Source organism: Nicotiana sylvestris, chromosome 4 (genome assembly GCF_000393655.2).
Source record: "Nicotiana sylvestris chromosome 4, ASM39365v2, whole genome shotgun sequence".
In the NCBI taxonomy this organism is placed as follows: Eukaryota; Viridiplantae; Streptophyta; class Magnoliopsida; order Solanales; family Solanaceae; genus Nicotiana; species Nicotiana sylvestris.
In genome coordinates this window covers 165,131,928-165,158,848 of record NC_091060.1, presented here as the reverse complement: position 1 = coordinate 165,158,848, position 26,921 = coordinate 165,131,928, and positions in this window count along the sequence as shown.

Here is a 26,921-nt window from a genome sequence, read left to right as displayed (position 1 = left end):
CTGATTGCATGAAAAAGCTCAGTTTAGAGTTTAAAACTCTAATGCTGGCTGAAAAGAAAAAGTTCAGTTTAGGGTTTAAAACCCTAATGCTGACTAAAAGGAAAATTCAGTTTAGGGTTTAAAACCTTAATGCTGATTGCATGAAAAAGCTCAGTTTAGAGTTTAAAACTCTAATGCTGGCTGAAAAGAAAAAGTTTAGTTTAGGGTTTAAAACCCTAATGCTGACTAAAAGGAAAATTCAGTTTAGGGTTTAAAACCCTAATGCTGATTGCATGAAAAAGCTCAGTTTAGAGTTTAAAACTCTAATACTGGCTGAAAGGGAAAAGTTCAGTTTAGGGTTTAAAACCCTAATGCTGACTAAAAGAAAAATTCAGTTTAGGGTTTAAAACCCTAATGCTGATTGCATGAAAAAGCTCAGTTTAGAGTTTAAAACTCTAATGCTGGCTGAAAGGGAAAAGTTCAGTTTAGGGTTTAAAACCCTAATGCTGACTAAAAGAAAAATTCAGTTTAGGGTTTAAAACCCTAATGCTGATTGCATAAAAAGCTCAGTTTAGGATTTAAAACCCTAATGCTGGCTGAAAGGAAAAGTTCAGTTTAGGGTTTAAAACCCTAATGCTGACTAAAAGGAAAATTCAGTTTAGGGTTTAAAACCCTAATGCTGATTGCATGAAAAAGCTCAGTTTAGAGTTTAAAACTCTAATGCTGGCTGAAAAGAAAAAGTTCAGTTTAGGGTTTAAAACCCTAATGCTGACTAAAAGGAAAATTCAGTTTAGGGTTTAAAACCCTAATGCTGATTGCATGAAAAAGCTCAGTTTAGAGTTTAAAACTCTAATGCTGGCTGAAAGGAAAAAGTTCAGTTTAGGGTTTAAAACCCTAATGCTGACTAAAAGGAAAATTCAGTTTAGGGTTTAAAACCCTAATGCTGATTGCATGAAAAAACTCAGTTTAGAGTTTAAAACTCTAATGCTGGCTGAAAAGAAAAAGTTCAGTTTAGGGTTTAAAACCCTAATGCTGACTAAAAGGAAAATTCAGTTTAGGGTTTAAAACCCTAATGCTGATTGCATGAAAAAGCTCAGTTTAGAGTTTAAAACTCTAATGCTGGCTGAAAAGAAAAAGTTCAGTTTAGGGTTTAAAACCCTAATGCTGACTAAAAGAAAAATTCAGTTTAGGGTTTAAAACCCTAATGCTGATTGCATGAAAAAGCTCAGTTTAGGGTTTAAAACCCTAATGCTGGCTGAAAGGAAAAAGTTCAGTTTAGGGTTTAAAACCCTAATGCTGACTAAAAGGAAAAGTTCAGTTTAGGGTTTAAAACCCTAATGCTGGCTGAAAGGAAAAAGTTCAGTTTAGGGTTTAAAACCCTAATGCTGACTAAAAGGAAAATTCAGTTTAGGGTTTAAAACCCTAATGCTGATTGCATGAAAAAGCTCAGTTTAGAGTTTAAAACTCTAATGCTGGCTGAAAAGAAAAAGTTCAGTTTAGGGTTTAAAACCCTAATGCTGACTAAAAGGAAAATTCAGTTTAGGGTTTAAAACCCTAATGCTGATTGCATGAAAAAGCTCAGTTTAGAGTTTAAAACTCTAATGCTGGCTGAAAGGAAAAAGTTCAGTTTAGGGTTTAAAACTCTAATGCTGACTAAAAGGAAAATTCAGTTTAGGGTTTAAAACCCTAATGCTGATTGCATGAAAAAGCTCAGTTTAGAGTTTAAAACTCTAATGCTGGCTGAAAAGAAAAAGTTCAGTTTAGGGTTTAAAACCCTAATGCTGACTAAAAGGAAAATTCAGTTTAGGATTTAAAACCCTAATGCTGATTGCATGAAAAAGCTCAGTTTAGAGTTTAAAACTCTAATGCTGGCTGAAAAGAAAAAGTTCAGTTTAGGGTTTAAAACCCTAATGCTGACTAAAAGGAAAATTCAGTTTAGGGTTTAAAACCTTAATGCTGATTGCATGAAAAAGCTCAGTTTAGAGTTTAAAACTCTAATGCTGGCTGAAAAGAAAAAGTTTAGTTTAGGGTTTAAAACCCTAATGCTGACTAAAAGGAAAATTCAGTTTAGGGTTTAAAACCCTAATGCTGATTGCATGAAAAAGCTCAGTTTAGAGTTTAAAACTCTAATACTGGCTGAAAGGGAAAAGTTCAGTTTAGGGTTTAAAACCCTAATGCTGACTAAAAGAAAAATTCAGTTTAGGGTTTAAAACCCTAATGCTGATTGCATGAAAAAGCTCAGTTTAGAGTTTAAAACTCTAATGCTGGCTGAAAGGGAAAAGTTCAGTTTAGGGTTTAAAACCCTAATGCTGACTAAAAGAAAAATTCAGTTTAGGGTTTAAAACCCTAATGCTGATTGCATGAAAAAGCTCAGTTTAGGGTTTAAAACCCTAATGCTGGCTGAAAGGAAAAAGTTCAGTTTAGGGTTTAAAACCCTAATGCTGACTAAAAGGAAAATTCAGTTTAGGGTTTAAAACCCTAATGCTGATCGGTTGGGGATAAAGTTCGAGAATACTACACGATCTATTTTTTTTGAGTTTTCTTGTTTTAATAGAAGATAAAAGGGAGTTTTGCGGGAACTTACCTTTTGAGTGAATTCATCATTGCCGAAGTACTTCCTGTACCCGTGTACCTTCTTCTTTGGGTGACACCTGCTTCTTGCACGGTTGTCTTGGATTAGACCTGTTTCATCCTTTCAAAACAAAGAATCATTCGTTAGTTCGGAAATGACGGTCGGCTTGGTGACCTTGCTCGTTCCCAGTTACTTTCTTGCGTCTTTATTTCTGTTGTGAAGTTCCGCCATTGATTTGATTCGAATGGCGAAACCCTTCTAGACTGTTCAGGCTCGTATTTCCAGATTCTGCGATGACTTGCCTCGTAAGGCCTCTCTCTTTTTCTTTTGTCCCGTTTTGATTGGATGTTCTCAACGGGGATTTTATTGGGGGTGTTCTGTGGGAATTTGTACAAAAGGAAGCTCTGTGGGGGGGTCTATTTACAAAGTGGATTCTTTGTGCGGATTCTGTACAATGGGGTATGTTGGTTTTGTTTTTTTTTTGTTTCAAAACGAGTTTCCCAGGGTTTGTTGGGGCAAGCTGGTTGGGGAATATTTACAAAAGGACTCGCTGGGGATGCGCTGACGAAATTCCAACGGGATTTTTTTTTAATAATGGGGAGACTTTGTGGGAGATTGTACAAAAGGAGAAACTCTGTGGGGATTTGTACATGGGGAGATTCTGTGGGGATTTGTCCGAAGGCGGGCTTGCTGGGGAAGATTTCAAGATTTCCTCTTTAAACACCATCAAATGTCATGACCCGTCAGGCTTGGGCAATTGTACCAACGAAATGAGGCGCTTTCCTTCATGAGACGGGATTCCGTGCAAACAAACCTGCCACCTGCCCTTTCTGGTGTGTCCTGACCTTGGGATTAAAACACAAAAGGGATTCGAAGGAAACAAAGAAAGGAGAAAACAAATCAGAAAGCAGAGGGTCCTTTTCAGGACGAGAAAGACTTATCTGGGGAGGATAACGCCGGCTTTAAAGGACATGACATGCTTTTTGGACTGGACGTCTGTTCTTCCAAGAACTTGCGTTTTCCTGAACCCGAACGGATCTTGTGATTCCAAACCGGTGGCATTTTGCCGAAACCTTCTTGGGGTGGAGTCATTCTTTTTCGGCCAACAGCGCCCTTTGCGGGTTTTCGCTGGCTGACCTCTCTCATTTCTCTTCCTGTCATCGCTTGATAGCACTCTTTGCGAGTTTTTACTAAACAAGCTCTCTCATTTTGGTTTCTCTACTCCCGTCGCCTCGTGGTGCCCGAAGGTTTTCACCGCCGAGACTCTCTCATTTTATCTCTCTCAATTCAGAGTGTGCTGGTCTCCATTTGTGACGCTTATTGGTTCCCCACCATATTTGGTAATTGATTTGAAGGCTTGTGCTTGGTAAAGAGAGGTAGTGATACTAACTTCTCAACTGCTCGACGTGCCCCGGTTTTCAATTTCAGGGTGAATGGGATTTTATTGTTGGTGTGACTGAACCTCAGGGAGAGGCTGCCTACGTATCCTTTCGGAATCAAGTCAAACGTAGTTCAGGCCTCAATCAAATTCTGTTTTTTTGTTTGTTTTTTTTTCTTTTTTTTTGTTTTGTAAGTGGCTCAAAAGTTGGTGGAGAGAATTGGGTAGTGTTTGGAGAGTAGTGGGGAACAAAACCTTCGCTATTTTCAAACGTGTCGGGACCACTGGAGTATGATCTAGACGTAGTATCTCTTGACTGCATCTGCATTTACTGCTGTGTCGGGGTCATTTCCTTCGATATCACCTAAATACAATGCTCCTCTCGGCAATATCTTCCTTACGATGTATGGGCCTTTCCAATTTGGGGCAAACTTTCCTTTTGCTTCTTCATGATGCGGCAGAATACGCCTTAGTACCAGCTGACCTACTTCGAAATTCCGGGGTCGGACTTTCTTGTTGTAAGCACGGGCCATCCTTCGTTGGTATAACTGTCCGTGACAAACTGCGGCCATTCGCTTTTCATCAATCAACGTCAATTGCTCCAGTCGAGCCTTAACCCACTCGCTGTCTTCGATTTCTGCTTCGACAATGATTCGAAGCGAAGGAATTTCTACCTCTGCCGGTATTACAGCCTCGGTCCCATAAACCAAAAGATAAGGAGTCGCTCCCACCGATGTGCGTACCGTAGTGCGGTACCCCAATAATGCAAAAGGTAACTGCTCATGCCACTGTCGGGAACTTTGGATCGTTTTCCTCAAAATCTTCTTGATGTTTTTATTTGCAGCTTCCACAGCACCATTGGCTTTCGGCCGATAAGGAGTGGAATTCCTATGCGTTATCTTGAATTGCTCACATACATCTCCCATCAAGTGACTGTTCAAATTCGCTGCGTTATCTGTAATGATAGTCGCAGGAATACCAAAACGACAGATAAGATTTGAGTGTACAAAATCCACCACAGCTTTCTTAGTGACCGACTTGAGAGTGACAGCCTCTACCCATTTTGTGAAGTAGTCTATGGCAACCAGTATAAACCTGTGTCCATTCGAGGCCTTTGGTTCAATTGGTCCAATGACGTCCATGCCCCAAGCGACAAATGGCCAAGGTGCGGACATGGGATGCAGTTCCGTGGGGGGTGCATGAATCAAATCGCCGTGCACCTGACACTGATGACATTTCCGAACGAAGCTAAAACAATCCTTTTCCATGGTCATCCAGTAATAACCTGCTCTAAGGATCTTCTTCGCTAAGACATACCCGTTCATGTGAGGTCCGCACACACCTGCGTGTACTTCGTGCATGATCTTTTTCGCTTCCTCGATATCGACACATCTTAGGAGATTGAGGTCCGGGTCCTCTTATATAACAATTCACCGCTCAAAAAGAAACCACTTGCATGACGCCTGATGGTCCTCTTTTGATCTCCAGTGGCGTGCTCGGGGTATTCTTGCGTCTTCAGGAACCTTTTGATGTCATGGTACCAAGGCTGCGTATTTGATCCCGCCTCGATTACACTGCAGTAACCATGTCTTTCCTTGATTTGTATTTCCAAAGGATCGACGTGGGCGTTTCCCGGGTAGGGTAGCATTGAAGCCAAAGTAGCAAGTGCATCTGCCAGTTCATTGTGACACCTCGGAATATACCTGAACTCTATTGAGGTAAAGCGCTTGCTGAGGTCCTCCACATGTTGTCGGTATGGGATAAGTTTGACATCCCGAGTTTCCCATTCACCTTGGACTTGCCGGATGATCAGGTCAGAATCTCCCATAATCAGTAAGTCTTCGACATCCTGATCGATTGCCATATGCATGCCCATAATGCAGGCTTCATACTCAGCTGTATTATTTGTGCAGAAGAAACGAAGTCTAGCTGTGGCGGGATAATGCTGACCGGAAGGCGAGATCAAAATCGCCCCAATCCCTACACCCTTGGCGTTCACGGCTCCGTCAAAGAACATCTTCCAAACATGAGCTTCCTCCGAGATCACTTCTACGGTGTTTACCTCTTCATCTAGAAAGTAGGTATCCAATGGCTGGTATTCCTCATCGACCGGGTTTTCGGCCAAATGATCTGCTAACGCCTGGGCTTTCATTGACGTGCGAGTGACATAAACTATGTCGAATTCCGTAAGCAAGATTTGCCATTTAGCCAGTCTACCAGTAGGCATTGGTTTCTGAAATATATACTTCAAAGGATCCAACCTGCTTATGAGGAACGTAGTGTGGGCTTGGAGATAATGCCTCAGCTTTTGAGCAACCCATGTGAGAGCGCAACATGTCCTTTCCAACAGTGTGTATTTGGCCTCGTAGCCGGTGAATTTCTTGCTCAGGTAGTAGATTGCTTGCTCCTTCTTTCCGGTTACGTCGTGTTGCCCGAGGACACAGCCGAAAGAGTTCTCTAAGACTGTCAGATACAAGAAAAGTGGCCTTCCCGGTTCTGGAGGGACCAAGACTGGGGGATTCGAAAGGTATTCTTTGACTTTATCGAAGGCTTCTTGACATTCAGGTGTCCATTTGATCGCCGCATCTTTCCTTAACAGCTTGAATATGGGTTCACACGTGCTTGTCAGCTGGGCAATAAACCGACTGATGTAGTTCAACCTGCCCAAAATACTCATCACGTCTTTCTTTGTTTTAGGGGGAGGCAGATCTCTGATGGATTTTATCTTAGTTGGATCTAGCTCGATTCCCCTCCTGCTTACGATGAAGCCCAAAAGTTTGCCCGACGGAACTCCGAAAGCACATTTGGCTGGGTTCAGCTTCAAGTCATACTTCCTTAGCCTCTCGAAGAACTTCCTCAAGTCTTTGATGTGATTATCCTGCGTCCTGGACTTGACTATCACATCGTCTACGTACACCTCTATTTCCTGATGCATCATGTCATGGAAAATGGCAGTCATGGCCCTCATGTAAGTAGACCCAGCATTCTTCAGACCAAATGGCATGACTCGGTAGTAGTAGGTGCCCCAAGGCGTGGTGAAGGCAGTTTTCTCGGCGTCCTCTTCATCCATCAGTACCTGATGATACCCGGCATAACAATCTACAAAAGACTGTATCTCGTGCTTGGCGCAATTATCAACGAGGATGTGGATGTTGGGCAGCGGGAAATTATCTTTAGGACTTGCTCTGTTTAGGTCTCGGTAATCTACACATACCCGAGTTTTCCCGTCCTTTTTTGGTACTGGAACCACATTTGCCAACCATGTTGTATATTGGACTACCCGGATCACTCCTGTTTTCAGCTGCTTGGTGATTTCCTCTTTAATCTTGTCACTGACCTCAGTTTTGAACTTTCATTGCTTTTGTTGGACTGGAGGACAATCAGGATGAATCGGCAATATATTAACCACCAGATCAACACCTAGTCCCGGCATGTCATCATATGACCAAGCAAACACATCTTTGAATTCAAAAAGAAGTTGAATTATCGCCTCTCGCATTTTCTTGTCCGTGTGAATGCTTATCTTGGTCTCCCGGATTTCTTCCGGGGTTCCTAAATTTACCGGTTCAGTGTCATTCAGATTTGGCTTAGGTTTATTCTCGAAATATTCCAACTCTCGATTTATTTCCCTAAAAGCCTCCTCCGCATCATATTCTGGTTCTGGGTTCGTTAATTCGCAGTTAAATAGCTCATTGTGATCTGGGCGTGAAGTCCGCAAGCATGTCATATTTAAAGCCGCATTATTAGGACTGAAACGAAAGATAAAAGGAAAAAATAACAAAAAATTAGAACAAAGAATGAAAGGGAAAGCAATGACGATTTTTTTTTTTTATTTTCTTTGGAAAATTGGAAGACAACAATGTTTACAACTAGGGATTCAAAACAACAACAAAGAAAAGAAGAAAATGTTCAAGTTATGTCCCGGAGATAACTTGTGACACAGGAAAGGTGACAGGACAGGTCTACCCGGACTTCCGTCTAGTCGGGAATGGCGTAGCTTCCCAGTTTTGGAGTTGGGCGCTCGGCCCCATGTATAGCCCTCAGCAGTGCTCGTTCCTTCACCTGGCTGAACCATGTGAATCTCGTAGAGCATCCCCCTCATTGCCCCACATATCTCCTCGATTTCCTCAGCCGTGAAGACCTCATCATCTTCTTCAACATACCTTGGCCTGATGAAAGTCGCATATAAATTCGGCAGCGGTTGAGGCAACTTCCAGCCCTCATCTCTCCTTTTCTTTGCCCATTTTTCGTCTGCTGGAGTAGGTTTGAAACCTAGTCCAAAAGGTTTCTTGATGACTGGCAAAGTAATGGGTTCTGTTATTCCCTGAAGGGTTCGTCCAAGTCCCTTCCCTGGCCTAAATCCGTGCCGGATCATCTCTTTGGCCACCATGACCGAGGCGTTAGACAAGAAAGGCTGGGGGCAAGGTACTCCCTCTTCGTGCTGCTCTGCCAGTACCACCTCGAAAGCTTGATAGACCGTATGTTCGCTCCCTTCTCTCGGTTCAAGATACGGGATGGATGGGTCCCGATAAATGGCATGTTCGTCTTCCCCATGGACCACGATCTCTTGGTCTTCGTACTCGAACTTCACCATCTGGTGAAGAGTGGAAGGCACGGCTCCTGCCGCATGGATCCAAGGTCTGTCAAGGAGAAAATTGTAGGATGTGTCCATGTCGATCACTTGGAAGGTCACTCGAAATTCGACTGGTCCTATGACCAGCATCAGGTCTATTTCTCCCATGGTATCTCTCTTGATGCCGTCGAAAGCTCTCACGCAGACGTTGTTGGGTCAGATTCTTTCGGTCTCAATTTCCATTCTTTGCAGCGTGGAGAGCGGGCAAATGTCAACGCCTGAGCCTCCATCCAACATTACCCGCTTGACATAATAGTCTTCGCATTTAACTGTTAGATGCAAAGCCTTGTTGTGTGCTGCTCCTTCCGGGGGTAAATCATTCTTGCTGAAAGAGATTTGGTTGACGGCGAAGAATCTTTCTGTCATCCGCTCTAGTTGCTCCACCGAGGTTTCAACTGGTACATATGCTTCATTCAGGGTTTTCAGCAGGATCTTTTGATGCTCGGTTGACCTCATTAATAATGACAGCATGGATACTTGCTCAGGGTGCTTGCGCAGCTGATCTATCACTTCGTAATCCGGCATCTTCATTTGTTGGAAGAACACTTCCGCTTCTTCAACACTCACGGGCTTCTTTGGAGGGAAGCGCCTTTGTGTGGCGTTGTTCAGTTCTTGGGTATTTGAGTACCCTCCAATGAAAGTATTTTCTGGAAGTTCTCCCATGACCTCTTTACCTTTGTACATCACCAAAGTCTTTTGATAATTCCACGGCACTGTGGACGGGTTGGTCACTGGCTTTTGTGGCACGCGTCCGATAACCACTGGCTCATTCAGCCGAGGTGGTTGAATCGTCCCCCGGACCACATAGGCTCCTTTTGGCACGTACATAGGTTTTGTCTTTTTGATCCCGAAGTTCTGCGCCTTTTCAGCTCGACCTCGTGGTATGTAAAGAACTCCACCCTTGGCTGGTACTACTTTCTTCTCCACCTTCTTTTCAGGCTTGCTCTTTATAGCCTTGGCCTCCTCCCCCTTTTATGGTTTCTGGTCTATTTCAGGCCTCTTCCCCGTGTCGACAATGGCAATTATAGCTTTCAAAGCAGGGTCGAACTCTTTGTCTTCGCAAATCATTCCGATCAGCGGCCCATTATTGTGAGCGGGCAATGGATTGTTAGTCACATTTGGGATCTCTTCGTCCCTTAGCACTATTTTCCCCTGCTCTATCAAATTTTCGACCATTCTTTTCAATGACCAGCAGTCGTTTGTATCATGTCCCTCGGCCCCTGAATGATAGGCGCATCTGACTCCGGCTTTGTAAGAAGGCGATGTTGGGTTTTGCCTTGTTTGGGGAATTGGTTGCAAGAAACCCAACTGGACTAGCTTAGGGAACAAAGTAGAGTATTGTTCACCGATGGGCGTGAAAGTCCGCCGTCGAGGTGGCTCCTGGGGGCGGTAGTTATTCTGCGGGGGTTGTGGGTTATAGTGGTTGCGGTAAGGAGGCTGATTTCTGGGAGGTGGAGCTGGGCCTCGGTTGGCTTGTTGTGGTGGATGGTTATAAGGTTGGGCATTCATGACCATATAAGGTTGATGAGCATATGCCAAATTTGAGTGGGGGTAGTAGTGGCGTGGGGCTCTTTCCGGAAAATGGGGCCTGGGATGACGATACTCCCTTGCTTCAGAGGCTGCCATAGTCGTTTCTTCTTTCTTCTTCCCCCTTGTCGTTCCTCCAGACCCGCTTTGGACGGCCTGGGAAGTTGCCCTTATGGCTGCTTGACTCAGAATCCTACCCGTTTTCAAACCATTTTCCACCATCTCTCCAATCTTGATCGCTTCCGCGAATGGCTTACCCATGGCCGACATCATGTTTTGGAAATAGTCAGACTCTTGAGCCTGGAGAAAGGTAGTGACCATTTCCACTTCATCCATGGGAGGCTTTACTCTCGACGCCTGTTCACGCCACTTAATAGCATACTCTCTAAAACTTTCCGAAGGCTTCTTCTTCAAATTTCGACAGAGAGTTTCGGTCTGGCGCAATGTCGATGTTATACTGGAATTGTTTTACAAAATCTCTGGCGAGATCATCCCATATATGCCATCGGGACATTTCCTGATCCATATACCATTCCGAAGCTATCCCTACTAGACTTTCCCCAAAATACGCCATCAGCAGTTCTTCTTTTCCGCCGGCTCCCCGTAATTGGTTGCAGTATTTCTTAAGATGTGCAATGGGGTCACCGTGCCCATCGTATTTCTCGAACTTTGGGGTCTTGAAACCCGTTGGCAGGTGCACGTGAGGGAACATGCACAGGTCGGCGTAAGAGACGCTCTTTTGTCCGCTCAATCCTTGCATATTCTTCAAACTTTGTTCAAGGCTTCTCATTCTCTTGGCAATCTCATTTTGTTCTGCAATTCTGGGGTTCTGATCCTGCCCGGGTGCAAGCTCGCACTGAGGCGGTAGAGGATTAGTGCTGGTAGCGAACCTAGTTGGTTCCATTGAGAACGATGGTGCTTGGAATGTAAAAGAGGATGAGTCAAAGCTTGGCTTGTACGTGGTAGGCTGTGCCGTAATCGGGCAAGGCGATGCAGTAAAGATGTTCATGCTTGCATCAGTGGATGACATTCGGGGATGAGGCTCAGAAGGCGATCCAGCAGAGAAGGCTGAGGTGGCTGGGTACCCGAATGGGGTAGCAGGATAATTTATGGGGACATTAGAAGTCCCACTTGACCTGGAGAATAATTCAGGGAATCCGGGGACGACACTTGGCGGCTCTTTCCCATTGTTCCAGTCGTCCAGCATTTCCAACATGCGGAGCCGTAGGATTCTATTTTCCTCCGCAGTTGCGGATTCAGGTGTGAGGACGGCTGAGATTGAGCTTTCCTCAGAAACAGGGATCGTTTGTAATGGAATTTCTGAAGACATTTCCACACTTCCTTTTGACCTGGTGAAGTAAGTGTGAGTACTACTTCTGGCCCTAACCACAGGTAGTTGAACACTTCTCTTTGACCTCGTGAAGTATGAGTGCGAGGCCAGACTTTCACCAAACCAACCGTCTTTTCAAAAAACCCTGAATATGCTCAATGAGTGACGCACGGTTAATTTGCAGCAAATAACAGATAGTTAATCTCACGTTGGGCATGATGCACCTATTCAGTTAAGTGGATCACTATATGTTTGTTGCGAGAGCATGCATCATTCCGGCGTTTTTTATTAGTTCTTTTTCTTTAGTTTTTTTTTCTTTCTTTTCTTTTTCTCTTTTGTTTTTCTTTTATGTTTTTTTTTATTTCGCAGTAAAAGAAATGTGACCGGATCCGATGAGGATTGCCTACGTATCACGATGCCTACGTGAATCAGATCATTACGTAGTTCGAAATACACAAATGAGCGTAAAAGAAACAAACTCTTTATTGTTGAAGCAGTCTATTACAAACTACATTTTGCAAAAGAAAAAGCAAACTTTGAAAATAAACCTAGACTCAAAAATAGACTAAAAATCACCCTGATGGAAAAACAAACAGGAGATGCTAAGATACAGATTTGACCTATGAGTGCATTATGGTTTTGAAAATTGGTGTCCGCGGGGCATCGTTCGGCCTCACCGCGGTCCTAGGCGTGAGATCCCTCTCAAGTTGCTCCAGCTCATGCATAGTCTGCTTGACATAACCCATTACTGCCGAGAGGACGGTAACGCTGGACATGTTCTCACATCGTAGACATCGTCTGGTGATGGCATGGGCAATGGCCTTGATCCTATCTCTGGTTCGCTTCCTTTCTATGAGTAGGCGTTTTATCTGATCGCTACATATCTCGAATACTTGAGTATCCTGTATATGCTGATGCTTCAATCGCCGTACTTCCAACTTCATCTGGGCCATTGAGTCGTACCAGTATCTGCTCTCAACTTGGAAATCCTTGGCCTGATTAACTGCTTTGATCTCAAGTGCAGCCATCTCTCTCTTTATCTTAGCGACAGTCTTCTCGTGGTCGCTTTCCAATTGATTCAGGTATCTGCGATGCTTATCTGCTCTTGTATCCCACTGCTCTTTGAGCTCTGCTATGACATCTTCAGACTTCTCCGAACCATCTTGCCATTCTCTGATCTCACTTTTTAGCCTTTTGATCAGGTGCTCGTCTGATCGACGCCTTGGTTGTTTGTCTGCATCCAACCTTATCTGTTTGATCTGGGCTCTGAGCATTTCATTTTCTTGAATTAACCTGTTCCGCTCTCCCAGATCGGTGGCAATTTGCACGTTGTGCTCGTATTTCATGCCTTCTACTTGTTGCTTTAACCTGCTGATTTCGGCACAATAGCCTCTTTCCTTTGCTAACCAATCCCAATGCCTTTGCGATGACTCGGTGAAATTCCGGATGTGGGGTCTCTTAGCTGGCCTTTCATGCTCGAGTTCCCTTCTATACCATGCAAGGTAACCTGGCGCCGTTTCCCCTTTGGCTCGATCCCGCACGCAAGTATCTGATTTCAAGTGTTGACTCTCATTCCAGATTTGGCGAATCTTTGCTTCTGGGAACTGTCCGTTAGGACTTATCTCAACTGCTTGAGCGCTAAGATCTTCCTCATGAGGTACTGTCTGGCATCTTCCGAACTGTCTCAAAACTCGGCCGGGTGCGTAAGGTTGAATGCTCTTAAGCCCCATCAGTAAGAAATGAGTTTTAGCTGCCGACGTATATAGGATCTCATCAACAGGCAACCATCCCAAAGTCCATTGTATTTGGCTGGCAGTAAGATCTTGAAAGAACGAGGTCCATGCCAGGACTCCTTTGGGCAAAATGATCTCTTTGGTTCTCGTGTAAGATTCTTCTATGCGGGTTTTTTCCGGGGAACCATAGCTTAAAATCTCGGGATGATGGCAGAGGTGCTCGGTCATCCATATCTGTAGGAGCAAGTTACAACATTCGAAGAAACTTTCCCCAGCTTTACAAACTGTAAGAGCCCGAAAGATGTCAGATACCACCATTGGCACGAGAGTACTGTCACTTTGCGTGAGTAAAGTGCTGACGACCCCAGATATCTTCAAATCAATGTTTCCATCTTTCCTCGGAAATACCAAAAGGCCCAGGAACATTATCATGAACGCTACCCGTCTGTGCTCGTCCCACTTCTGACGAACTCCTTTGCTACATAGTTTGTTGATCGGATTGTTGAATCCCCCCTCATGACCGTACCTATCATATATGAAGCATGGAGTACAAAACCCGGCTGCTAGATCCGGGTTGTGGACTGTTCTAGGTATCTTTAATGAATCTAGGAACCGATGTACCGTGACGACTCTTGGGGTGACCAAGTATTTTTCCCTCAAAGGAAGCTCAGTATTCCCGATGTATCCGGCCATTTCTTCCAAAGTCGGGGTGAGTTAAAAATCAGAAAAATGGAAAACATTGCGCGCCGGGTCCCAATAGGTAACCAAAGCTCTTATGATATCTCCCCGCGGCTGGATTTCCAAAAGACCCACAAGACCTTTCAAATATTTCTTAACCTCATTTTGTCCTTCAACACCTAGATCATTCCACCATAGCCGTAACTTGACAGGGATTTTGGTCATTATTAAAAAATGTTCATTTTGCACCGTGCTCATCCTGCACATTTATTAAGGTGATTTTAACAAAATGACTGACTCAAAAAATATTTTTACAAGGAGGATCAAGTTTTGAACAAGGCCTTTAAACACTTCGGGGACGAAGATTTTAAGGCTGTGCGGGTCTATTGGATAAAAACGCTAAACAAGACCCAAAGGTGGCTGTTTATGCAAGTCAGCCTTCCGGCGTCCCTTTTGGGAACATTCGGCTATTTATGATAAAACAACGTCACCTGACTTATTTACGACTCTTTTAAAAATTTGACACATCTTTTATTTATTTGTTTACTGATTTTTGGCTATTTAGAAAAATGGGGTTGAACCCGACGAGGGTTGCCTACGTATCTCACATCCGGTGAGAATCAAACCGGCGTAGTTCGGGCATACCGTGAATAGAGAAAATTAAATAAACCTAGAAATCAAAAATAAGTATTTTTTTATTATTTTTGAAGAAAGATAAAGACTAAAGAAAAAATATATATTTTGCAATATTTGGACTATCAGTCTGAATTTATAAAAGGGTACTACAAAAGAAACAACACATTTTTTTTGAATTATGAGTTTTCCATTTTTTTTTACTTCTAAAGTAAATACCTTTTCTTTTTTTTTGATTTTGAAAGTGAAAGAATTTTTTTTATATACCTTTTTAATAATTCAAACTAAGAAGACAAATTTTGTTTTTATTCTTTTTTTTTTAGAAAAAAAAAAATTCCGGTGAGGTTTCGACAATACTTGAACATTGGTTTTATTTTTCCAAAATAAGTAATTATCTCCCCTACGCTGCTATTTTCCCTTTTTTTTAAGAACCGGTCGACATGCGGAACCGAAGCAAATAAATGCACAACACAGATAGGAATGCAGCATGATGGTCTTTTCCATTTCAGGTTGCCTGTCCTAGACGGACCCAACCCCTGTGTTGAGTCCCCTAAGTCAAATGCAATATGATGCAAATAAGCGTTCCTACTAGGGATCCGGCATGAAGTTTCGTTATACTAGGTTTAAACCTTGGTATTTGTTCTAGACTGTGTACCCGAGCGGACAACTCGAGTCGAGGAGGGGGCTACGTACCGGGGACCCGCGAGATCGTCCGGCTTTGTAACTTGTCCGACCTCTTTCTTATTTCAGGTATTGACACTAACAGAATAGGGAGTCTCGACCAGCGAGCTTCTCCCCGGAGGTAAGAAGAGAAGGGTTTCGGCACAGTTTATATACAGTTCAGATAATATCAAAGCGGTAAAAGACAACATTTAGCACGTTATGCAAAAACATGTAATAAAGATCAGATAATAAAGCCAAATATAACAATTATTCTAAGCTCGAATTCTTGAACCCTGAACCAGTGGTTCTGGGTTTAAACAATCCCCAGCAGAGTCGCCAGAGCTGTCACACCTCCTTTTTGCGCGCCCCGCCCCGAGGGGTAAGATGCGCGGGTGGAGTTTTTCCAATTTAAGTGACAATATTCGAAATGGGATTATTTATTTAATTCAGAGTCGCCACTTGGGAAAGGTTTGGCTTTTGGTGTCCCAAGTCACCGGTTTATCTTGAATCCCAAATCGAGGAATTTTTAGACTTTTCCAAATGAAGTCTGCGAACCAGAAATTCTAAGTAAGGAATTCTGTTGACCCGAGGGAAGGTGTTAGGCACCCTCGAATCCCGTGGTTCTAGCACGGTCGCTTAAATTGTTATAATGGCTAAATATCGGATCCATGTTGTGACTATATGTGCTTTTATTGAGTTAAAAACCGCTTTTATCATTATCATTTATTTTTATAGAATTGCAACGTCGTGAAAATGCATCTCGAACCACGTCACAATCAATGGCACCCGTAGTTGTTAACACATTTCAACTTCGTTGAGATTTGAATTTGGGTCACATCAATGTGCACCCGAATTTAAGAATATAATTTACTTAACGGCCCGTGAGATTCACTAAACGGCCCAGCCTGAATTCTAAAATATTTATTATGGTTATTTATCGAGGGCCCCGCAATTTGCATTTCTTATTTGGCGAGGCTCGTCTCTTTATTTTAGAAAGGTATCCTACAGTGACTACATTTCTACTATGTTTGTCTCTAAAAAAGAAAGATGATACCGAACTTACTTGTTTGAACAAATACAGACTGAATCTTTATTATGTTTGTCGAACCTAAGTTTGTTTGATTACCTGATTGAATATTTATGAGGTGAGAGTCACCTCATGCTTTGTCTTCATCGAGTGAACGCGCTTATTAATTTGCTAAATGAGATTGCAAGCAAACTAACCACATATACTGAGTTATATTTAACGACCTCCAAGTTCTGTTTTTTAACTCTAACCTATTTGAAATTGATAAACGAAATTGGCTGTTTTATTAGGAAAATTACTACTAATTGAACTCAAAACGACTACTAGTTTCCTTCAACAATCATCACATTATTTCGAAACAAGGAATCTATACCGAGACCCGATATCGAACCTATATTGGAACACATAATCTGACAGGAAAGCTGGCCTTCATAGCCAAACTCTTAATGTGACTGCATGAGAGTTTGTTTGGGATACATTTATCCCGGACCTAGTACCGCAGATTTGTCAATTCAGTGGTCTAGGCAAAAATACATACAAGTGCTTACCATGACTCTATGTTATACAGTCATAACTAAACCAAACAAGTGTTATACTGAACTGAATGTATACTAAATCAAACATGCTGTCTATGTCATACTGTCATTACTGTTGAGCCATGCTATCTAACAGTTCATCTTAAACAGAATGTATGCTAGTTTATACAGAATATTTGCAGTTTGCAGTAAAAATACAGGCCCAACTAACATTCGAACTATCTTTTTACACCAATGCTATAACATAAACTGATGTTCATTTCTTTATTTCTGCTTCAACTTCAAACTTTCAACAATACATGGTTCAGAGGTTGTGTACCTGGGAATATTTGCAATTGAAGAAGAGGGCAATCAGTAGAGTAACAATGAACAAATGCAGCAGCAGTAACAGCACTAACAGTAGCAGCAGGGCAGTATAGCAACAACAACAAGACACAGAAGAGTAGCAACCACAACTCACAAAACAATTGGAGTGAGATCAACCCCAACTAAACCAAACTTTCGAGTAGAACAAACAACAAACAAGCAGACTCAGTTGGGAGAAATCAGTGTTGCACAAAACAGGTCCAGATTTAGTGAAGTCAGAAGCAAAAGGATAGGAAGCAACTTCTAGTTTTGTCTGTCTGAGTTATCAGACAAAAATTCTTTTCCAGTTTTTTGTTTCCAAAAAAACAAATTTAACTCTCAGATGTTCCCTCTTAGTATCTCTCCCTATCTCTGTGTGCTCTGTCTGTGTGTCTCTATCAGTGTGTATTCCAGCTCTCTCTTTCAAAGAATTCCTCACAGTCTATCTATTTTTTTCTTTTTCCCCTCTAATTTTGTCTATGTCTCCCTCTCTTTTTCAGCTCTCAAGGTCCAGTGTGTGTATTTTCTTTTTCTCTTTAATTCTGTATCTGTCCCCCTCCTCAGTCAGATGTCTCCCTTTTATATGCCTTCCTTACCCCTTTTAACAGCCTGTTTAGACTATCACCATACCCCTCCCATGTGCCCTTCCATTTTCAGTTCCACTTTAGCTAATTAAGTATTAAACCCATCAATATTCCCTGGCAGATTTATTCTTTAAAAGGCTTAATATTTCTTAAACTAAAGCAAGGTATGGGGCAGTAGAATACATCTGACAGCATATGCTGTCAAACCATTTTAAAATTAAAAGCCCTTTTATGCAGGAAACAGGCTGTGCACAAAGCACATGAGGTGCACCAATGCACATGCTGTGCATGAGTGCACATGCCCTCCAATTCAGAGTTTAAACCAAACATCTCTTTTACATTACTGATCCAAATCAACAGCTATAAGTAAGCAAAACTAGTTCTTAATTGATTCAGGCAAATGTTCAACAGAAACAAATCGATTTACTATGCTCAGACAGTTGAAACTAATCGACGACACATGTCGACTCGACTATATTAGCATTAACATACACAATCGCAGCCAAAAAATCAGACATTTAAACAGTATCGATACATGGTTCGAATTATACTGATTAAACAGAGTGGTACTCAAGGAGCCAATTGATCAGTCAAACATTTGGAGCCCAATTATTCGCACAGCATACACACACGCATTATCAGAATAAAGGAGGGATTCAAACAAACACCGTGGTTCAGGCAAAGTGGTCAAACAGAAGGTGGTAAAAATTTAAAGACACAAAATCAAAGCATGAACAGACTTTTAACACAATCAGATGGGCCAAAACAAATAAAGAAAAGAAAGAACTCACCTTAAACCTTGAAAAATCAAAACCTCAACCCGGACTCGGACAGACCTTTCTTAAGGCTGAACGGACTTTAATCGAAGTGTTTCTCAAATGAGAAACACTTTGATTAAAGTCCATTAGACCTTAACCTCTTCGGTTCGAACGGATATGGACCAGTGACGAAAAACCAACAAGTTCCAAAACTCAGATCTGGGATTCATGCTTCCCTGATCAGATTCGGACCAAACCAAGTATGGTTTGGTCACGAGGGGGTCTGGGGAGTGTCTGATATGAAACTGGGGTTAAACTGTGTAGATCGAGTTTTGACTCGAATCTTCAAATGAAGATTCGAGAAGGTGGGGAGGGATTCGAACTACATGGTTGATAAATTTGGGTTCAGGATGGCAAGGGCGTTCTAGGGTGTTAAGGGGAAGGTCACCGGCGTTCATGCCGCCGGCTTCCATGGTGAAGGATACAGGGGCGGCTTTAGGGTTTGATGGGGGATGAGGTTGAAGACGGAGGCTGGGGTATTGGATAGGGGGGCAGGGTATGTTAAGGGCTTATATATGGAATGGGTAGGCGGATCTCGACCGTTAGATCAATTTAGATCTACGGTCTGGATCTGATGGCTTAAGTGGAACGGTGTCGTTTCGAGAGTAAGGGGTTTGGGTTGGTCCGGGTGGAAACGGGTCGGGTTTGTTGGTGGGTTACGGGGAATTGATCTTGGCCGTTGATCACTCTGAGATCAACGGCCCAGATCAGGCACGATCCAAACGACGTCGTTTGCACACCTTGGGTACTAAGTGGTCTGGACCGGGCAGGCCTGGGTTTTGGGCATTGTTTGTTTGGGCCAATTTTATTAAATTGGCCCAATCCGGAAGAAGAAGGGGTCCTTTCTCTTTTTTATTTTATTTTATTTTATTTCTTTTTCTTATTTATTTTAAAACTAAACAACAAAAAATCAAATTAAAATTAAATACACACTCAATACAATTATTTGCACACACACTAAAATATTTCAAAACAAGTAAAATTAAACAAAACAAAATCACGGACAAAGATGCCTGTTTATGCTTTTCTATTTAAACCATGTTACGGTTCAGATTATGCATGATACGTACACATTTTTTTTGAATTTTGTTTTAATAAAGTAAATAAATACACAATCGATACCACTAATGTAACTGAGAGTTTGAACATAAATGCAAAAGAGAGGACCTGCAGATTGTTTATATACACGTGGACTGTTGTGTTAAATGTCATGTAGTATATAGTAGTTACATTTTTGTTTGGATAATAGAAGTAGCCTACATGCTTAGTGTATCAATGCAGGTTAATGCATGCTAGTCATGTATGTGTGCTGTTAGGTGAAAAAACATTCCCAGTGTAATAAGTTGTACCTTTAGACTTAGTCTGAGGGTGTAATATATTCTCTAATGTAAGCCAAATAGGAAAACTATCCACTTTAGTTAAAATTCTTTCTCCTTTTGCCAGATTGTCCCATATAAATTGATAAACTCATTTCACAGAACAAAGAATCAGTCCTAGGCCTCAATCTCATGAAGGCCGAGCCCAAATCGAAACAAATCAGTTAGGCCCATATCGAAAAAGGGGGCCTAAGTCTGGCCATCTCGCATGAGCTAGGTTTGGGCCCATAATTTTCGGCTAGTTATCCATAATCGCAGTCACATTTTATTATTCTGTAAAAGCATTTTAAATCCTGTTATAAGTAAACTCGCAATCATGTAATTAATTAGGACTGTCTACCGTTTTCAATTGATAGAGACGAACACGACAAGAAACGTAGTTGCTATAGGATATCCTTTTAAAATAAGAACGAGATGAGCCTCGATGAAAATAAACAAAACACGCAGATGCGGGGCCCTTGTTAAATGTAAATCATTGAAGCATTTAGTTTCCCGGACGGGTTGTTTAGCAAATCTCACAACCTTCCTAAAATGACAACACGTTAGTCTCTTTAGGATACGCTTTAATAAACTTTACCTTCTTAAACTCGGGTGCACATTTATGTGACCCAAATCCAAATCTCGACGGATTCGAAATGCCTCTCTAATCACGGGTACATTGACTGTGACGTGGTTCGAGATGCATGTCCATGACGTTGCAAATTCATTAGAAATAAAGAACGAGGTGAGCCTCGCCAAATAAAAATACAAATTGCGGGGCCCTCAATAAATATTGCTTTAAAAATTGTTTAGGCTTCGGGATGGACCGTTTAGTAAAATTCCACGGTCCTACCCAAAATAAATACGCTAGTCGCTTTAGGCGCGCCTTTAATAATTTAATTTCCTTAAACTCGGGTGCACATTGATGTGACCCAAATCCAAATCTCAACGGAGTCAAAGTGTGTCGACGACCACGGGTACATTGATTGTAACGCGGTTCGAGATACATTTTCACAACGTTGCAATTCTTGATAAAAACAGTAAATGATAAAAGCGGTTAAAAGTTAAATTTTGCACATAAGTTCACACTTGTATAAAATCAGATAATCAAGCCGAATATAACAGTTGAGCGACCGTGCTAGAACCACGGAACTCGGGAATGCCTAACACCTTCTCCCGGGTTAACAGAATTCCTTATCCGGATTTCTGGTACGCAGACTGTAATATGGAGTCATTCTTTTCCTCGATTCGGGATTAAAATTGGTGACTTGGGACACCCTAAATCTCCCAAGTGGCGACTCTGAAATAAATAAACCAATCCCGTCTCGATTGTCCTTTAATTGGAAAAACTCCCTTGCACCCTCGCGGGTGCGGAAAAAGGAGGTGTGACAGCTCTGGCGACTCTGCTGGGGACTTGGCCCAGAACCACTGGTTCAGGGTTTAAAGAATTCGAGCTTAAAATAACTGTGATAATTGGCTTTATTTACTATATGATTTTCAACTGTTTATATGCTTAATATGCTAAATGTTGCTTTTTACCGCTTTAATATTATTTGAATTGTGAATATATACAACTGCTACGAAACCCCCTTCTTTCTGAGTCTTCTGAATTTATGGTGTACACGTGCGCGTGACCCACCTTTCTGTTAAAGTCATACCAAATAAGACGGAGTTGGGACAAGTAACTAGGCCGGGCAGACTTTCGTGCTCCCGGTACGTTGCCCCCGCTTCGGCTCAAACTGTCTGTTTGGGTAAGCCAGGTTTAGAACAATCAACCTCAGGTTTTACACTTAGAATAACTCAGCCATGTACCGGATCCCTAGTAGGAACGTTTATTTGCATCATGTGCATTTGACTTAGGGGACTCAACACAGGGGTTGGGTCTGTCTAGGACAGGTGAACCCGAAATAAAAAGACCATCCTGATGCATCCTACTTGCTATATGTGCATTCATTTGCCTCGAACATGCTTGCTGACCGGCTTAAATGAAATCATGGTAAGAGCTGAGGAATAAAATGGGTTTTTTTTTAAAAGTAAAATATAGTTTTCAAATCTTGAAATAAAGGTATTTAATCTTGAAAGGTATTTAATCTTGAAAATAGTTTGAAAAATTCCCAAAAAATAGTTTTAAATCTTGAAAATAGTTTTGACTGAAAATGATTAGAGTATGTTTTCAAAATGAGTCTTGACTTTATTAAATTAAATTTCAGATACAAAATGAGCACCACACAAAACCCCTCATCCGCAAATACAGAAGAGTTTCTATTCCAGCTTCAAATGTGGTGGTGTGAATTAGGCGAAGATGGTCAAAAGTGGGTCATCAAGCATTTGGGAAATCTCCCGGATATTATGAAAGTTAAACCCCGTGATGATCTGATTGCGGCATTAGTAACTTTTTGGGACCCTGTTCACAATGTCTTTCGTTTCTCTGACTTCGAGCTCACTCCTACATTAGAGGAGGTAGCTGGATATGTTGGTTTTGACGGAAGTTTAAGGAATCAAAGCTTGATATTCACGAAGGCTCCCTCGGTACATCGATTCTTCGGTCTTCTGAACATCAGCAGTCAAATCAGGAAAAGCAATGTCGTCAACGGATGTTGTTCTTTCAACTTTTTGTATTCAAGGTTCGGAAAGTCAGATGGGTTCGAAATTCATGAGAAAGGCCTTACTAACAAACAAGACAAAGACGCATGGCAGGTTCACCGTCGCTTCGCCTTCATGGTGGCTTTTCTAGGAATCATGGTCTTCCCGAACAAAGAACGAACAATCGATATTCGCACCGCAAAAGTTGTGCAAATCCTCACCACCAAGGAAAACCACACCCTTGTCCCCATCATTCTCTCAGACATTTATCGGGCTTTGACTTTATGTAAAGCAGGAGCGAAAGTCTTCGAAGGATGCAAAATTTTGTTGCAAATGTGGCTGATTGAACATCTCCAACAACAGCCCAAGATCATACAGTATGGGCCAAGCAACGATAATTACATCGAGGGTTATGAGGAAAGAGTGAAAAATTATCAGGTTCCAGAAGGGGTAGAAGCATGGGTATCTCGGCTAAGGGCTCTAACGGCAAATCAAATTGAATGGACTCTGGGATGGCTACCGATGAGGTAAGTGATACATATGTCAAACTCAAATAGTTATCTGCTACTATTGGGATTGAGAAGCATCCAGCCATACGCGCCATTGAGAGTCCTAAGACAACTAGGAAGATATCAAGTAGTTCCTGATGATGAAGATTTGAGTACGCAAGAAATCGAATTACACCCAGAGGCCACTATTCCTGAGGCGTTACTTCAGCAGATGTGGAATGGATGTCGATACTTAAAAAGCGATACTCAAGTCCCAGACACTACAAAGGGTGAGATAAATCCTGGATATGCAAGGTGGTTCGAGAAACGGTCTCGCGTGGATGATGTACCAGAACCTGAGCTGAGAAGGCCAACTAAAAGACCCCATATTCAAAACTTTAATGATAAAATCCAAGAGCGGTTGATCTGGGGAGAAAAAGAGAAGGGGTACAAAGCAACTATCCATGCCCTAAAGGAAAATCTAAGGAACCTCAGTCTGGAGAAGGATTTGCAAGCACAAGAAGCTGAAGGCGAGAAGAAGAGTCTAGCCTGTGAGAATGAAAGTCTTCATGCTCGATTTCTGAAAATGAAAAAGGCTTCTGAAACGCCAATGAGGAATTGGAAGGATCAAAAAACCATCGCCAATCTTTTTGAAAGAATGCAAGATTATGATTCCGTTCTTGCTGCAAAAGAAAGGGCGTTGAGCAAAGCAAAAGAAAGGATCCAACAATTAAACGAAGAAGCCAGATCTGATAAGGAACGCCAAGATAGGCAATCCGAGAAAGACAGGGCACAATTCAAGAAGGAAAAAGACCATTGGATACGATCAGAAGACCAACTTCGTGCACAACTAGAAGAGGCAAGAAGGTACAGAGAGCATCAACAAGCGGACACTGATAGAGAAAGAGCGCAGATGAGATTAGAGCAGGCCAGACTCCGAGCTCTATTAGAGTCAGCCCTAGATCGTGAAGGCCGTATCCGAGATATAGCCACCACTCGCCAGCAGCAATTGCAGAATCAAGGCCAACATCTCCAAGATTTCAGGGCACAGATCCACGACCTGGCGGTCTACACCTCTCAAAGTTATGTAAACTGCCAAGGAATGGATTATGAAAGGTTTACAGAGCATGCACCCACCTTTGCCCGTCATCTAGCAGTGGAGTTGGAAAGGATGTATCGAACATTGGGAGGTCATCCGGGTCAAGCCCCGCCTTGAGCAAATGATCTAATAATTTACAACACAAGTGGAAAGTGGGGCACGTTATGAGATGTTAAGAATTGTATCTTTTTATTTCAATTTGAATGTGTGTATTTCAAGACATTGTTTTTACAAAGTTTTCAAATGTAATGTTTGTTCATCTTCTTTTTATAAATGTTAGCCTCATGGCCGAACTACGCCTGGTCTGATTCACGCGGGGACGTGATACGTAGGCAATCCCCATAAGATTCGACCGCTTTTAATAAATAAAGAAAAGAAAATACAAAAAAAATAAAACGCAGGGTTTCCCAAAATACTTTAAAGGGACGAATGAGCAAACCGGGATGACGCATGTTGTTTGAAGCAAAACATGTAGAAATGGTTAACTGCCTAGGTGCATTGCATCCTCTATGTGTTATGATCAAATCTGTTAAAATCTAATGCTAACAAAGTTTGTTGTTGTCTGATCCAGACAAGTTAGTTGTTAAAGAACTCTGGCAACACACTCATACCAAACCAGATCCAATGGACCGGTAGCAACAAGCATGACTACTTCAGAGAATAGTAATGAGGAAGAGAGGCCGATGAGCCAGTTGCTAAAAGAAGCGATGGAAAAGATTGAAAGGATGGGACTAGAGATGAATGCAATGCAGCTAGCCATAGCCAAAACACAAAAGAGCCCTGAAACACTGGGACACATGCCGGAGTACCCTCACTCTGGCCCTTCCACAAGCCGCCCAAATCCCCTTTATCATCAAGAAAGAAGCCCTCATGATTCCCAAGCTCCACCACCCCATCAACCTCTCCCAACACCCAATATTCCCATTTTTGTGGGACCAACATCAGCCCCTTTGCAAAGGACGACCAGTGAGCCATTGTTTCAGGCTCACGATACACAATACTATCCCCCCGAGCCTACGTTTCATGCCCCCGAACCACAGGCTTACAATCCACATTTGGAAGTGCCGGCAGAGGTTGAGAAGCCGGTTAAGGCTCCTGAACAGGATGAAGTATTGAGAAAGTTCAAAAGCCTGGAGCAGTCCTTCAGGAACTTGCACGGGCTGGGCAATCAAGTCAGCGTAGCATACAAAGATCTGTGCCCTTTCCCAGATGTCCAACTCCCGGCTGGGTTCAAGATGCCTAAGTTTGATTTATATGAAGGGCACGGTGATCCCATGGCACATTTGCGGGGATTCTGTAGCAAAATGAGAGGGGCAGGCGGCAAGGATGAGCTGCTGATAGCTTATTTCGGCCAAAGTCTGAGCGGATCTGCACTAGAATGGTATACCAGGCAGGATTCCAGCAGGTGGTACACGTGGGATGATCTGGCGCAGGCTTTTGCAGGTCATTTCCAGTACAATCTCGAGATAGTCCCTGACCGTCTCACATTATTGAGAACTGGGAAGAAACCCGGGGAAAGTTTTCGCGAGTTCGGGTTCCGCTGGAGAGAACAAGCAGCTAGAGTCGATCCTCCCATGAGAGAGGGAGAGATGGTGGACTATTTCTTGCAGACACTAGATCCAACCTACTTTGGTCACTTGGTGACAACAGTTGGAAAATCTTTCAACGAGGTGGTCAAGATAGGGGTCATGATAGAAGAGGGTCTGAGATCTGACAAGATCTTGAACTATTCGGCACTCAAAGCCACAACCCAGGCTATTCAAAGCGGCACGGGAGGTGCGCTGAGAAGAAAGAAAGAAGAGGTTGCCACGATCGAGGCAGGCAGTTGGTCCAGGGCTGGCAGGCCGCACTACAACCAACCCAGACCTCACAGGTCAGAATACCCATACAACCCACCACAAAATTTCTATCCACCTCGAGAACCACATTGTTCCGTACACCAAGCCCAGGCATACACTCAGCCTCCGGTTCGCCCACAATGGCGCGCACCGGCTCCCCAGAATATATATGCACCACCACAAAACACCTACCCTCCACCAAGGGCGTATAGAAACCCTTCAGGGGCAGGCTTTCGGGGAAATCCAGATGCTAGGAATGACAGGTTGCGGAAGCAGAGAACTTTCACGGAGCTGGGAGAAACCTACACCGCTTTGTTCCACAAGCTGAGGCAATTGGGTTTGGTTAGTCCTGTCCAGACTCGAGAACCAAATCCCCCACCTCAGAATTTGGATCGATCAATCAGTTGTGAATACTGTTCAGGGATGCTCGGGCATGATACCGAGAAGTGCTGGAAATTAAGGCATGCCATACAGGATCTTATTGACACCAATAAGATCGAGGTCCAGACACCGGAGGCTCCTAACATCAACCAAAACCCACTGCCAGCGCACCACGAAACTCACATGATTGAGTTGGTGTGTGAGGGAGGAGAATTGAGAAAACCCTCACAAACAGTGATGATGATCCAAGCCGCCCCGAAAGAAGTCTTAACCAGTGGAGGAACGAGTGTACAGTCGCAGGGAGAAGGCGTCAAGCCGGTAGTGATATTGGGAAAGAGCCCGTCCGCCATAACAAGCAAACCCGAGCCAAGCAAGTTGGTAATATCAGGAATCCCGCCCACACCGGCAGTCGTGTTAAAAGGGGTATGTAGAGAACTGGTGACCATAAAGCCTGTGGTCCAGCTGCCGATGATTGACAGCAGGGCTGTGCCTTGGAAATATGAAAAGGCAGTGGTGATGTACAAAGGAAAACAGGTGGAAGAAGTCAGTTGTGAAGCACAAGGGTTGACTCGATCAGGTCGATGTTTTGCCCCGGTAGAGCTAAGAAGAACCAACCCAGTTGCAACCAAGAAACCTGTGTCCGAAGAAGAGGCTGAAGAGTTCCTGAGGAAGATGAAAGTACAAGACTATTCTGTGGTCGTGCAGCTGAGAAAAACACCGGCCCAGATCTCACTGTTGTCA